The sequence below is a fragment of the Carcharhinus amblyrhynchos genome, unplaced genomic scaffold (genome assembly GCF_965287045.1).
Source record: "Carcharhinus amblyrhynchos unplaced genomic scaffold, sCarAmb.v2.hapA scaffold_40, whole genome shotgun sequence".
Lineage (NCBI taxonomy): Eukaryota > Metazoa > Chordata > Chondrichthyes > Carcharhiniformes > Carcharhinidae > Carcharhinus > Carcharhinus amblyrhynchos.
In genome coordinates, this window is record NW_027649781.1 from 5,973,117 (window position 1) to 5,984,237 (window position 11,121).

The following is an 11,121-nucleotide window of genomic DNA, read 5'->3' on the forward strand; positions in this document are numbered from 1 at the left end:
GTTAATTCATGTGACAATGATAAATCAATTCAGATTGTAAATGATGTGGTGCTGCTATGAATATGGATTTGAAAATCTGTCTGTATTGATCACGATGTGTGAACTAATCGAATTTATAGGACATTAATGTTTAACCAAATGAAAAGCAGTTCAGTTGCTGCACTAATATGTTAGTGGAATCACAGTTATTGTTAATTTCTGGTTTGTCTGACCTGTCTCATCATTGTCCACATCAGCGAAATAATCTTTTAATCACTAGTACGTAATTACTTGTTTTACTAACATCTTTAATGTTCTTTGTAAATGGAACCATTTTCTGTTATTATATTGAATTATATTTAACACCCATTTTAACATTACATTTGTAAAATGATTTTCCAAACAAAACGATCTGAGAACCACTGGAATAGAAACAGTTTTTCTCAAAGATTCCACAGTTCATCATTAAATCCAAGAAGCAGAAACTCAACATGTTGTTGATGCTTGTCGAGATAATGATGTGGAAATGCCAGCTTTGGACTGAGGTGAACACAGTAAGAAGTCTCACAACAGCAGGTTAAAGTCCAACAGGTTTATTTATACCGAACGCCACTAGCTTTCGGAACTGCCTATTCCTTCGTCAGGTGGGTGGAAGGAACAAGCAGTTCCGACAGTTAATGGCGTTTGCTAATACTAAACCGGTTGGACTTCAACCTGGTGTTGTGAGGCTTCTCACCTTGTCGAGGGCGGCAGGTTTCCGGGGAGTGGCATCGGATTGGTCAGAGAGCCTGTTACTTAGATAGAGAGGGTGTGTCCCTGGTGACTAGGGAAGCCGATTGGCTGGCATATCCGCCAATCAGAAGCAGTAGGCGGGCTTCCGAATGTCCTGGAAGAGGATTGGTTGGACTTCCTGTCAATCTGAGCGCGCGGTTCCTGCCTCCGGGGCGAGGCGGTGTTCTGGACGTTGATTGGTTAAAGTGCCTGCCCGTCATGCACCGGAGGCTGAGCTTCCGGTCAGTTCGAAAGCTGGTTGGTTGCATCATCTGTCACTCAGAGTGTGGGTCCCCTGTTGTTGGCAGCAAGGGTCAGATCACAGCGCAGCCACGCCGAGCAAGAGAGGCTACTGGAAGATCAGATCGGGAGGAGGAATTGTCCACCTGTTCACAGGCACAGGTGAGAGAGGCTTCCTCTTCGGTGAGGGTTGAAAAGTAATACAACCCCTAAAGTGCAGAAGGAGGCCAGAATGTCACGTTCCAGTGGGGAGTCCAATAAAATTCATGGGAGCTAAACTCGTATTGTTTGGGGATATTGGTGGGGAGGAAAGGAGGTGGGGGATGATGGAGGTAAGGAGATGGGGTTGTAATGGAGGTGAAAGGCGATCATGGGGGTAGATCGCTGAAGGAGGATGAAGAGGGTGAGGAGATGAGGAAGAGGGGGATAATCAGAGTTAAGCAGGTTTTGAGGAGGAGCAGGGGAGGGTTGTGTCACTTGAGAAGCAGTGGAAGGATTGTTAAGGAGGAGGCTGGAGAGTGGTTTTAGGAGGGGAGAAGGTTGATGGGGTTGAGGATGGGAAGAAGGGGTTCAGAAGGACGGAATAGAGGTTAAGGAGGAGAGATATTGTGTTAAGGAGAAGGGGTGTCGAGTATGAAGGATGGGCAGTGGTAAGAGTGGTGAAGTTGATGGGAGAAAAGAGTGTGGTTTGTGGGATAGGAAGTACACTGAGGTATGTGTTGAAGAGGGGTATGACAGGATGATAACAGCGATCATTGTGAAATTAATTTGATCGATTTTATTCAGGCCTCAGTGAATATCAATCCCAGGGAATAAATTAAAACTGTTGTCAGATTCAACAGCATTCAAGTTACACAAAACAAATGAACACACTCTGACATTCTCTGAGGCAGAATAAAACCGCTTTTGAATGTTTGTACATTTTGAATTTTAGCAGCAAGAGGGCCTCTCTGAAATTAAGCACAATTCTCAGTTAGCTGATGTTGGATAAGGCTGTGTGGATCGTGATATTAATCTCATGTCCAGCTAACAGAACTCTGTATCTGTACATTTTCAGCAGTGAAACTAGCTGTTTTTTAAACTTAGTACTTAATCAATGTGTTAGTGACCTGTGAGAGTTTAAATTCCCTTTTTTACAAGCTCTTTTTGTCTTCACAGGAACAGTTGAATCAATGACAGAACCTCGATCCTGCATTTTCTCAATTGTGGACTATTTGAACAAGATGGTGTGGAACTTGTTGATAAATCTGAATGAGGAGGAGGATGATATTTTATTCAGAACAGAGACAAATCGACAAAGGAAACAAGGAAATTCAAAGGAACCTTTGTGTTTTACATAAAGGAAATGGACTTGGATCTAGAGGGTACAATTTCCATGTTTGTCGATGATGGAATACTGGGCAATGAAGTAAATAGTGAGGAGGATAATTACATATTTCAGGAAGATGGACTGGTGGAATCGACAGACACATACCAGACACAAGTAAATGTGGAGTAATGTATTCCAGGAGGAGCATGATGAAAACACAGCATCATTTAAATGGAATCGTTTTGATGGGCCAGCCTTGTGAGTGGATAACTGTTCAGGCTCCATGGTCAAGTGGATCTAATATTATGATTTATGGAGAGATTCCAAGTATCTTTAATGTCTGCTTCCCACGAAATGTATAACTGCTCAAATAGCAGGTAATGTCACGTTTCAAGAACAAATTTCCAAACAGATAGATAACGCTTGGGATGTTGTTAACCATGTCTGTATGGGTGACGAGCAGTGAACAGAACTTATTGGAGTTCTAGCATCTACACACGTCTGAGTGATTGAGCATGGGGGGATGAGAGTCTGTGCTCACTGGTCATCCTGTCCACTGAAAATAATGCCAATCCAAGTATCTTGGTGAGCAAAGGTTTTCTTTGTTTCTATTCATTGTTCAGTCTGATATTTTATTTATTTGTCTTTTGGTTAAAAGTTATTTTTATGACATATAATTTATCAGTTAAATTAGAAAAATCGTTTGAGATTACAGTTTTAGTTTAAAAACTTTTGCTCAATTCTATTACATTCCTCAACTTAAAGGGACCAATATACAAGTTTGTCCACCTACCATTTTTGAAAAAAAGAGCACAGTGACAAGAGGAGGCCATTCAGTCCCTCAAGCCTGAGATTAACTTTTGGTTAATCTCAGATTTACAGTTAGAATTCATCTAACATCAAAGTTGTACCATCCTTTGTTTTTTGACATTTTGCTCATTTCATTTATGAGAGCATAAGAACCAGGAGCACATTTGGCTATAATATCTTCTATCTAGGGATTGTAAATAGTTGGGACCTGAACACCAAACGTGTGACACCCCACTCGTTAAATCTTGCCAACAAGAAGACGGCTCATTTCCCCTGACTCTCACACTCTCTCTCTCTTTCTCCCTCCTCTCCCCTCTCTCTCTGCTTTCTTTCTCTCTCCCTCTCTCTCTGCCTCCCTCCCTCTCCGATTTTCTGCCCCCCGTCTCTCTCTCTCTCTGTGCCTCCCCCCGCCGACTCTGTCCCTCCCTCTCTCTCTCTCTCTGCCTCTGCCTTCCCTTCTCTCTCTCTCTCTCTGCCACCCCCCACCCCTCTCCCCCTCTCCCTCACTTCCCCGTACCTTGTAAATCTGGGTGATCTCCTTCATCGAGGCGCTGCTTGGGCGGGTTCTCCGTGCACCTCTTCTCGCTGGCACGGTTGCAGGGACCTCCCCGGGTACTGCCCTGGGCACTGGCTGACCCACTGCCCCCCCGATGCCTCCCCTGACGGGTGAGGTTCCCCGCTGCCCAGTCAGGCTGCCCAGCTGTTTCCGAGCCTTGGCCACCTTCCTCCTGGCGGTGCGGTTGATCCGGACAGCACGGGGAGCGAATTCCTGGCAGCACAAGGGGCAGGGGAGACGCTTGGGCAGCGGGAAGCCGTCCTCCTCCGGCCGGAGAGCGAGGGTGGAGAGGCAGACTCGGCAGACGATGTGACCGCAGGGCACACTCACTGGCTGCTCGTAGAGCTGCAGGCAGACAGGACAGATAGTTCCATCCAGGATACTCTCCATCTCCTCAGCTGCTGCCTCGGCCCCAGCACCGAGCGGCTGGTCAAAGTTTCGATTTCCCCTCAGACAGCTGTGGGAAAGGTGGGGAAGTCAGTCTCCGTAACACTTCCTGCATTAAACTCTGCTCTGTGGAGCTGGAGGTGGGGCTTACTTAACAAGGAACAGAATCCACATTCTGATCGGCAGACTCAATATCTCCACTGATCCACGCAGCGTGACACTCGCAGGGAGGCTGTAACTGTCAAAAGAAGTAAGAAGTCTCACAACACCAGGTTAAAGTCCAACCAGTTTATTTGATAGTGATCCCACAAGCTTCTGGAAACGCTGTTCCACTCTCAAAATAATCCAGAGAAAGCATCCTTTCTGCTTGGTGTTTCTTCTGCTCTGCCCAAGTTTGCAAGAATTCGATTTCATAGAAACCTTGCAGTGCAGAAGGAGGCCATACGGCCCATCGAGTCCACACCAGCAACAAAGTAAGAAGTTTATTTATTCATCGTAAGTCACTGTGAAAATCCCCCAGTCCCCACACTCTGTTCGGGTACACTGAGGGAAGATTTAGCATGGCCAATGCGCCTAGTAAGAAGTCTCACAACACCAGGTTAAGGTCCAACAGGTTTATTTGGTAGCAAAAGCCACTAGCTCCGAAAGCTCGTGGCCTTTACTACCAAATAAACCTGTTGGACTTAAACCTGGTGTTGTGAGACTTCTTACTGTGTTTACCCAAGTCCAACGTTGGCATCTCCACATCACTGCAGGTCTTTCAGACTATGCAAACCGGAGCATCCAGAGAAACCCACACAGACGTGGGGAGAATGTGCAAAGAATCCCACCTAGACTCTATCCCATAACCCCACACATTTACTCCACTAATCCCTCTAATGCCCTCTCTCTCTGTCTATCTCTGCCTCCCCTTCTATCTGCCTTCCCCTCAATCACGCTCTCTCTCTCTGCTTCCCCCTCTCACTCTCTTTCTCTGCCTCCCTTCCCGCCCCCCTTTCTGCCTTCCCTCTCTCTCTCTCTCCTTCCCCTCTCTCTCACTCTCTTTGCTTCCCTTCTATATCCTGGGTCACTAAAGGGCAATTTAGCATAGCCAAACTACCTAACCAGCACATCTTTCAGACAGTGGGAGGAAACTGGAGCACCCAGGAGGAACCCATGCAGACATGGGGAGAACTTGCAGACTCCACACAGACAGTGGCCCAAGTCAGGAATTGTCCCAGGACCTTGGAGCTATGAGGCAGCAGTGCTAACCACTGTGCTGCCCCATTTTATTTAATTAAATTTATTATTGTTACATGTATTAGTATACAGTGAAAAGTATTGTTTCTTGCGTGCTATACAGACAAAGCATACCGTTCATAGAGAAGGAAAGAAGAGTGCACAGAATGTAGTGTTACAGTCATAGCTAGGGCGTAGAGAAAAATCAACTTAGTGCGAGGTAGGTCCCTTCAAAAGCCTGACTGCAGCAGGGAAGAAGCTGTGCTTGAGTCGGTTGGTACATGGCCTTAGACTTTTGTATCTTTTTCCCAAAGGAAGAAGGTGGAAGAGGGAATGTCTGGGGTGCATGGGGTCCTTAATTATGCTTGCTGCTTTTCCGAGGCAATGGGAAGTGTAGACAGAGTCAAGGGATGGGAGGCTGGTTTGCATGATGGATTGGGCTGCATTCACAACCTTTTGTACTTGCTTGCGTTCTTGGGCAGAGCTGGAGACATACCAAGCTGTGATACAACCAGAAAGAATGCTTTCTATGGTGCATCTATAAAAGTTGGTGAGAGTCGTAGCTGACATGCCAAATTTCCTACCACTATAAATTACAAAATGTCATGAATTTCCTGATGACAGCAAATTAGTTCGGAATTTTGTTCCCCTGAAATTCCATGACCAATCCACCTAACTTACACATCTTTGGATGTTAAGGGGCCACATCTGAACGGCCCCACACAAGCAATTGCTCTTCCATTCTGCTCTCTGATTCCCTCACCTTCTCTGCACTAACACCACCTCACCCCACACCCTAACCCCCACCCCAACCCCCTGGTGCACTCAACCCCATAGCAGGAAGGCGGAAGTAACGTTTGCTAACCTCAAAGGCACAGAAAAACGTCTGTCCCACCAGGTGTATGCACCAATCATTACATACATCATCACCGGGTGGGGGGGGGGAGGGGGTCTGCTACACAAGATTTCGGCGTGTTGGATTATTAGTGAGGATTCACCGGATGAAAATGGGATTCCAAACATATACCACCCCCCTGCCCAGGAAACGCCATTAAGGGATTTGAGGAAAATGTTTAGTTTCCTCCTGCAGTCTCAAGATGCGGAAGTTAAGGGGATTGGCCATACTAAATTGTCCCTTGGTATCCAAAGACATTTGGGTTCGGTGGATTAGCCACGCTAATTGCCCCTTAGTGTCAGGAGGATTAGCTAAGGGAAATACATGGGGTTACAGTGAAAGGGCCTGGGTGGGATTGTGGCCGGTGCAGCCCCGATGGGCCAAATGGCCTTCTTCTGCACTGTAGGGATTCGAAGACTTCCGACTTCCACTACTGGACCTCGTTTCCAGAATGGAAAGTCCCTCCCAGAGTTCCAAATCAGGACAATGTGTGTGTCTGTTCTGGGGTGAGGGTTGGGGGGATGGTGGTGGTGGGAAGGAGGGTGTCGGGGGAAGGAGGATGTTGGGGGGAGGGGGGTTGGGCGGTGGCAGTGGAAAGGTTCCCGCTGGGAATGAGATAAATACTAATAATTGCTGCTGATGTAATCTGTTGGTTAGTGTGGTTTAATGCTAACAGCGATAACAAGCTGAGAATAAAAGTTCGTTATATCTGTAAATAAGTGAATGAAACCTGCACAGATCAATGTGCCCTTTGCCCCATAAAATAGCTGTGGTCACTTGGACCTTTGGACCATCGCTCTCTGAAGGTGTGTCCCCAGCCCATGTTGAATAAACCAGATTAACTTTACTCCTATCCCAGCAAAACCCGACACATTTAGCATGGCCAATCTACCTAACCTACACATCTTCAGACACAAAGGGACAATTTAGCGTGGCCAATCCACCTAACCTGCACAATCTTTGGACACGAAGGGACAATTTAGCATGGCCAATCTATCTAACCTGCATATCTTTGTAACCAGAACATCGGGAGGAAACCTACGCAGATATGGGGAGAACGTGCAAACTCCACACAGACAGTGACGCAAGACAGAAATTGAACATCAGTCCCTGGTGCTGTGAGCCAGCAGTGCCAACCACTGTGCCACAGTGCTGCCCCATTGAATGGTGGAGCAGACTTGATGGGCTGAATGGCCTACCTATGCTCCTACATCTTGTGGTCTTATAAGGTTAGATTTCAAATTAAATTTGCATTTAACATCAGGATTCAGGTTAGATTTAGAGTTAAGATTGGATGTAGGGTTTGGTTTAGGATTAGGTTTGTGTTTAGGGCTAGTTTTTGGGTTAGATTTCGGGTTAGGTTGAGGGTCAGACTTAGGGTTTGAGTGAGTAGTGTGGGTTACTTGGAGTTTAGGATCGGGGTCTATTGCAGTCTATATTTGTATACATGAGCTCAATATTAAAACGTTGGTCGGAGATGAGATAGTTCTTCCGTTAGTGTTGGTGTCCAAAATAGTTGGGCCAGGGGTTGTGTTAGACTGGAAGATTTTTTAGGTGTTTAGCCTGATTGAGTTTCCCTATTAGGCCAGAATTCTCTGGCCATTTACGCCAGTGAGATTCTCCAGTCCCGCTGGCAGCACATCCCCATCCGTGGGTTTCCCGCTGGCATGGGGTGACATCAATGGGAATTCCCACTGACGGCGATGGGAACCAGATAATCCCGCTGACAAACAACACACCACCTCCAGCCAAGGGGCTTGGAGGCTGGTGAACTTCAGGTTTTTAGGTGTCCAGATCACCAGCAACCTGTCCTAATCCCCCCCTGCTGATGCTACAGTTAAGAAAGCCCACCAACACCTCTACTTTCTCTGGAAACTAAGGAAATTTGGCATGTCCGCTACGACTCTCTCCAACTTTTACAGATGCACTGTCGAAAACCTCTTTCTGGTTGTACCACAGCTTGGTATGGCTACTGCTCTGTCCAAGACCACAAGAAACAAAAGGGTCATGAATGTAGCCCAGTCCATCATGCAAACCATCCTCCCATCCATTGACTTCATCTACACTTCCCGCTGCCTTAGAAAAGAAGCCAGCATAATCAAGGACCCCACATGCCCCAGACATTTGTCCCTTCCAGCTTCTTCCATCGGGAAAAAGCGACAAAGGTCTGAGGTCACGTTTCAACCAACTCAAGAATGGCTTCTTCCCTACTGCCATCAGACTTTTGAATGGAAATACCTTGTATTAAGTTAAACTTTCTCCACACCCTGGCTATGACTGTAACACTACAGTCTGCACTCTCTCATTTCCTTCTCTATGAGCGGTATGCTTTGTCTGTATAGCACGCAAGACAAAATATTTTTCACTGTATACTCACACATACAACAATAAGAAGTCAAATAAAATCAAAGAATCTCGCCCTTTACGTTTGATTCAGACTATTTGGTAATGGGGTTTGTTGCATGTCTAATCTCTGGGTTGTGTTTTTTTCTCTTTGTTGCCCGTTGCAATGGCACAAAAGTGTCCTATGAGTCTAGTTTTTAAATGTTGATTTGAGACATTGTTTAGTTTGGACTGACAAGATTACATTGTGTTGCTCGCATGCAATGTTTGATTTACTGAGGTGGTTCTCATGTGATCTTGTTTCGTCAGAGGCTGTGGCTTAGAGGTATCGTCATTGGACTAGCAATCCAGAGATTCGGCGTAATGTCCTGGGGTTCTGGCTTCGAATCCCACCACAGCAAATGGTGAAACTTGAGTCTGGAATTAAAAGTCTAATGATAACCATTGTCGATTGTCAGAAAAACCCATCCGATTCACTAACGTTCTTCAGGGAAGGAAATCCACCATCCTTACCTGGTCTAGCTTACATATGACTCCAGAGCCACAGCAATGTGGTTGACTCTGAAATACCCTCTGAAATAGCTTGACAAGCAAACTAGTTCACGGGCAGTGCTAGTCCAATGAATAAAAAGAGAGGAAATGCTAAAAACTCTCCAGAAACAAAAGAGAATCAAGGGATTGTGAATCAGTCTAGTGAACCTTCATTGCACTCCCTCTATGTCAATACTCCAGGTGTGGTCTCACCAAGGGTCTATACTCTATGACGATTAGGAAATGTACCTTACTTTCTAGCGCTTCCTGGCCACTCAAAAATAAGCAAATTTAGCATACATGGGATTGGGGGGTGGTGGGTCTTGGATTGGATTGAGAAATTTGGGACACAAAACAGAGAGCAGGAAAAAATGGGTCTTTTTTCAGGTGGGCCAGCTGTGATGGGTTTGGGACTGGAAGGATCAGTATCTTGGGCTTCAGCTATTCACAATGTTTTAGATGGAGGGACTAAATGTGATATTTCCAATATGACACAAAACTTGGTGTCAGCTGTGAGAAGGATACAAAGAAGCTGCAAAGGGACTTGGAGAGACTGAGCGAGTGGGTGAAAATTTGCCAGACAGTTCGCACTGCTGCCTCAGCGCCAGGGACCCGGGTTCAATTCCAACCTCGGGTCATTGTCTGTGTGGAGTTTGCACATTATCCCCATGTCTGTGTGGGTTTCCTCCGGGTGCTCCGGTTTCCTCCCACAGTCCAAAGCTATGCAGGGTAGGTGGATTGACCATACTAAATTGCCCCTTAGTGTTAGGGGTACTAGCTAGGGTAAATGCGTGGGGTTCTGGGGATCGGGCCTGGGTGGGATCGTGGTCGGTGCAGACTTGATGGGCCAAATGGCCTCCTTCTGCACTGTAGGGATTCTATGTAATTCTGATATGGGCCAAACGTGGGCAGTTGGGATTGCTGGGAGGGCACCATGGATCAGTTAGACCGAAGGGCCTGTTTTCATGCTGTATTGCTCTATGACAGAGCAGGTTCAAAGGGCCGAATGGTCTACTCCTGCTCCAATCTAATATGCTATTATGTAACATTTTTAATGCCCTTGATTAATGGCATGTTCCTCGAGTAAACGTTTCAACTAAAAGACAGCACCTCTGGCTGTGCGGCATGTCCTCAGTACTGCACCAAGTGTTGGCTGGTACATGTTCGGAACTCTGGATTCAAAACCATATTTTTCTTCTTTCAAATGATAAAGTTTAAAGTTTATTTATGGGTGTCACAAGTAAGGCTTACATGAACACTGCAAAGAAGTTACTGTGAAAATCCCCTAGTTGCCACACCCTGGCACCTGTTCGGGTACCCTGATGGAGAATTTAGCATGGCCAATGCACCTAACCATCTGGTCGCAGCAGCTGAGGGACTTCACTGGTGCAACATTTACCAAGAAGTGGGAAGCAGAAGATCTGGTCTGAAGGAGTGTTAAGCCAGAAACATTGCATTAGTGTTTTCCACCTACTCTCCTTCTCCTCTAACCCTGCAAAAAGGAAGGTAAAAGTGAAGCTAAGTTTTATACAATTTTTCAAACAATTGTGTTGGTGCTCAAAATGTCAGTCAGTGGGGTTAAGTGCTGCAGTTCTGAGATGTGGGAGATCTGTGATGCTTCCAGTGTGTCGCCTATTATATCTGCAGGAAGCTCACCCTATTGCAGCTCCTTACAGAACGCATGGATAGGTTGGAGCAGCAGTTGGATGCACTTAGGAGCATGAAGGAGGCAGGAAGCTTCATAGATAGGAGTTGAGAGACATGGTCACACCCAAGGTGCAGTCTGATGGGTGACCGCCAGAAGGGGCAGCCAGTCAGTGCAGGAATCCCCTGCAATCATCCCCCTCTCTAACAAGTATACCATTTTGGATACTGTTGGGCGAGATGGGCTATCAGGGGATCAACACAGAAAGAAGTCTCACCACACCAGGTTAAAGTCCAACAGGTTTATTTGGTAGCAAAATCCACCAGGTTTCGGAGCGCTGCTCCTTCGTAAGGTAAGGGGCAGGGTAAGGGAACAGGTAAGAGACACTTACCTGACGAAGGAGCAGCGCTTCGAAAGCTAGTGGCTCGTGCTACCCA

General features: G+C 46.3%; 1 long non-coding RNA gene across 1 annotated transcript; it reads left to right on the forward strand.

The window, feature by feature from the left end:
• The first annotated feature begins 1,063 nt into the window (after nucleotides 1–1,063).
• On the forward strand, nucleotides 1,064–9,498 carry LOC145335763 (uncharacterized). The gene is made up of 3 exons (XR_013885302.1): nucleotides 1,064–1,152; nucleotides 2,149–2,884; nucleotides 8,818–9,498. It is a non-coding gene; the product is annotated as an uncharacterized LOC145335763 (long non-coding RNA).
• The last annotated feature ends 1,623 nt before the right edge of the window (nucleotides 9,499–11,121 follow it).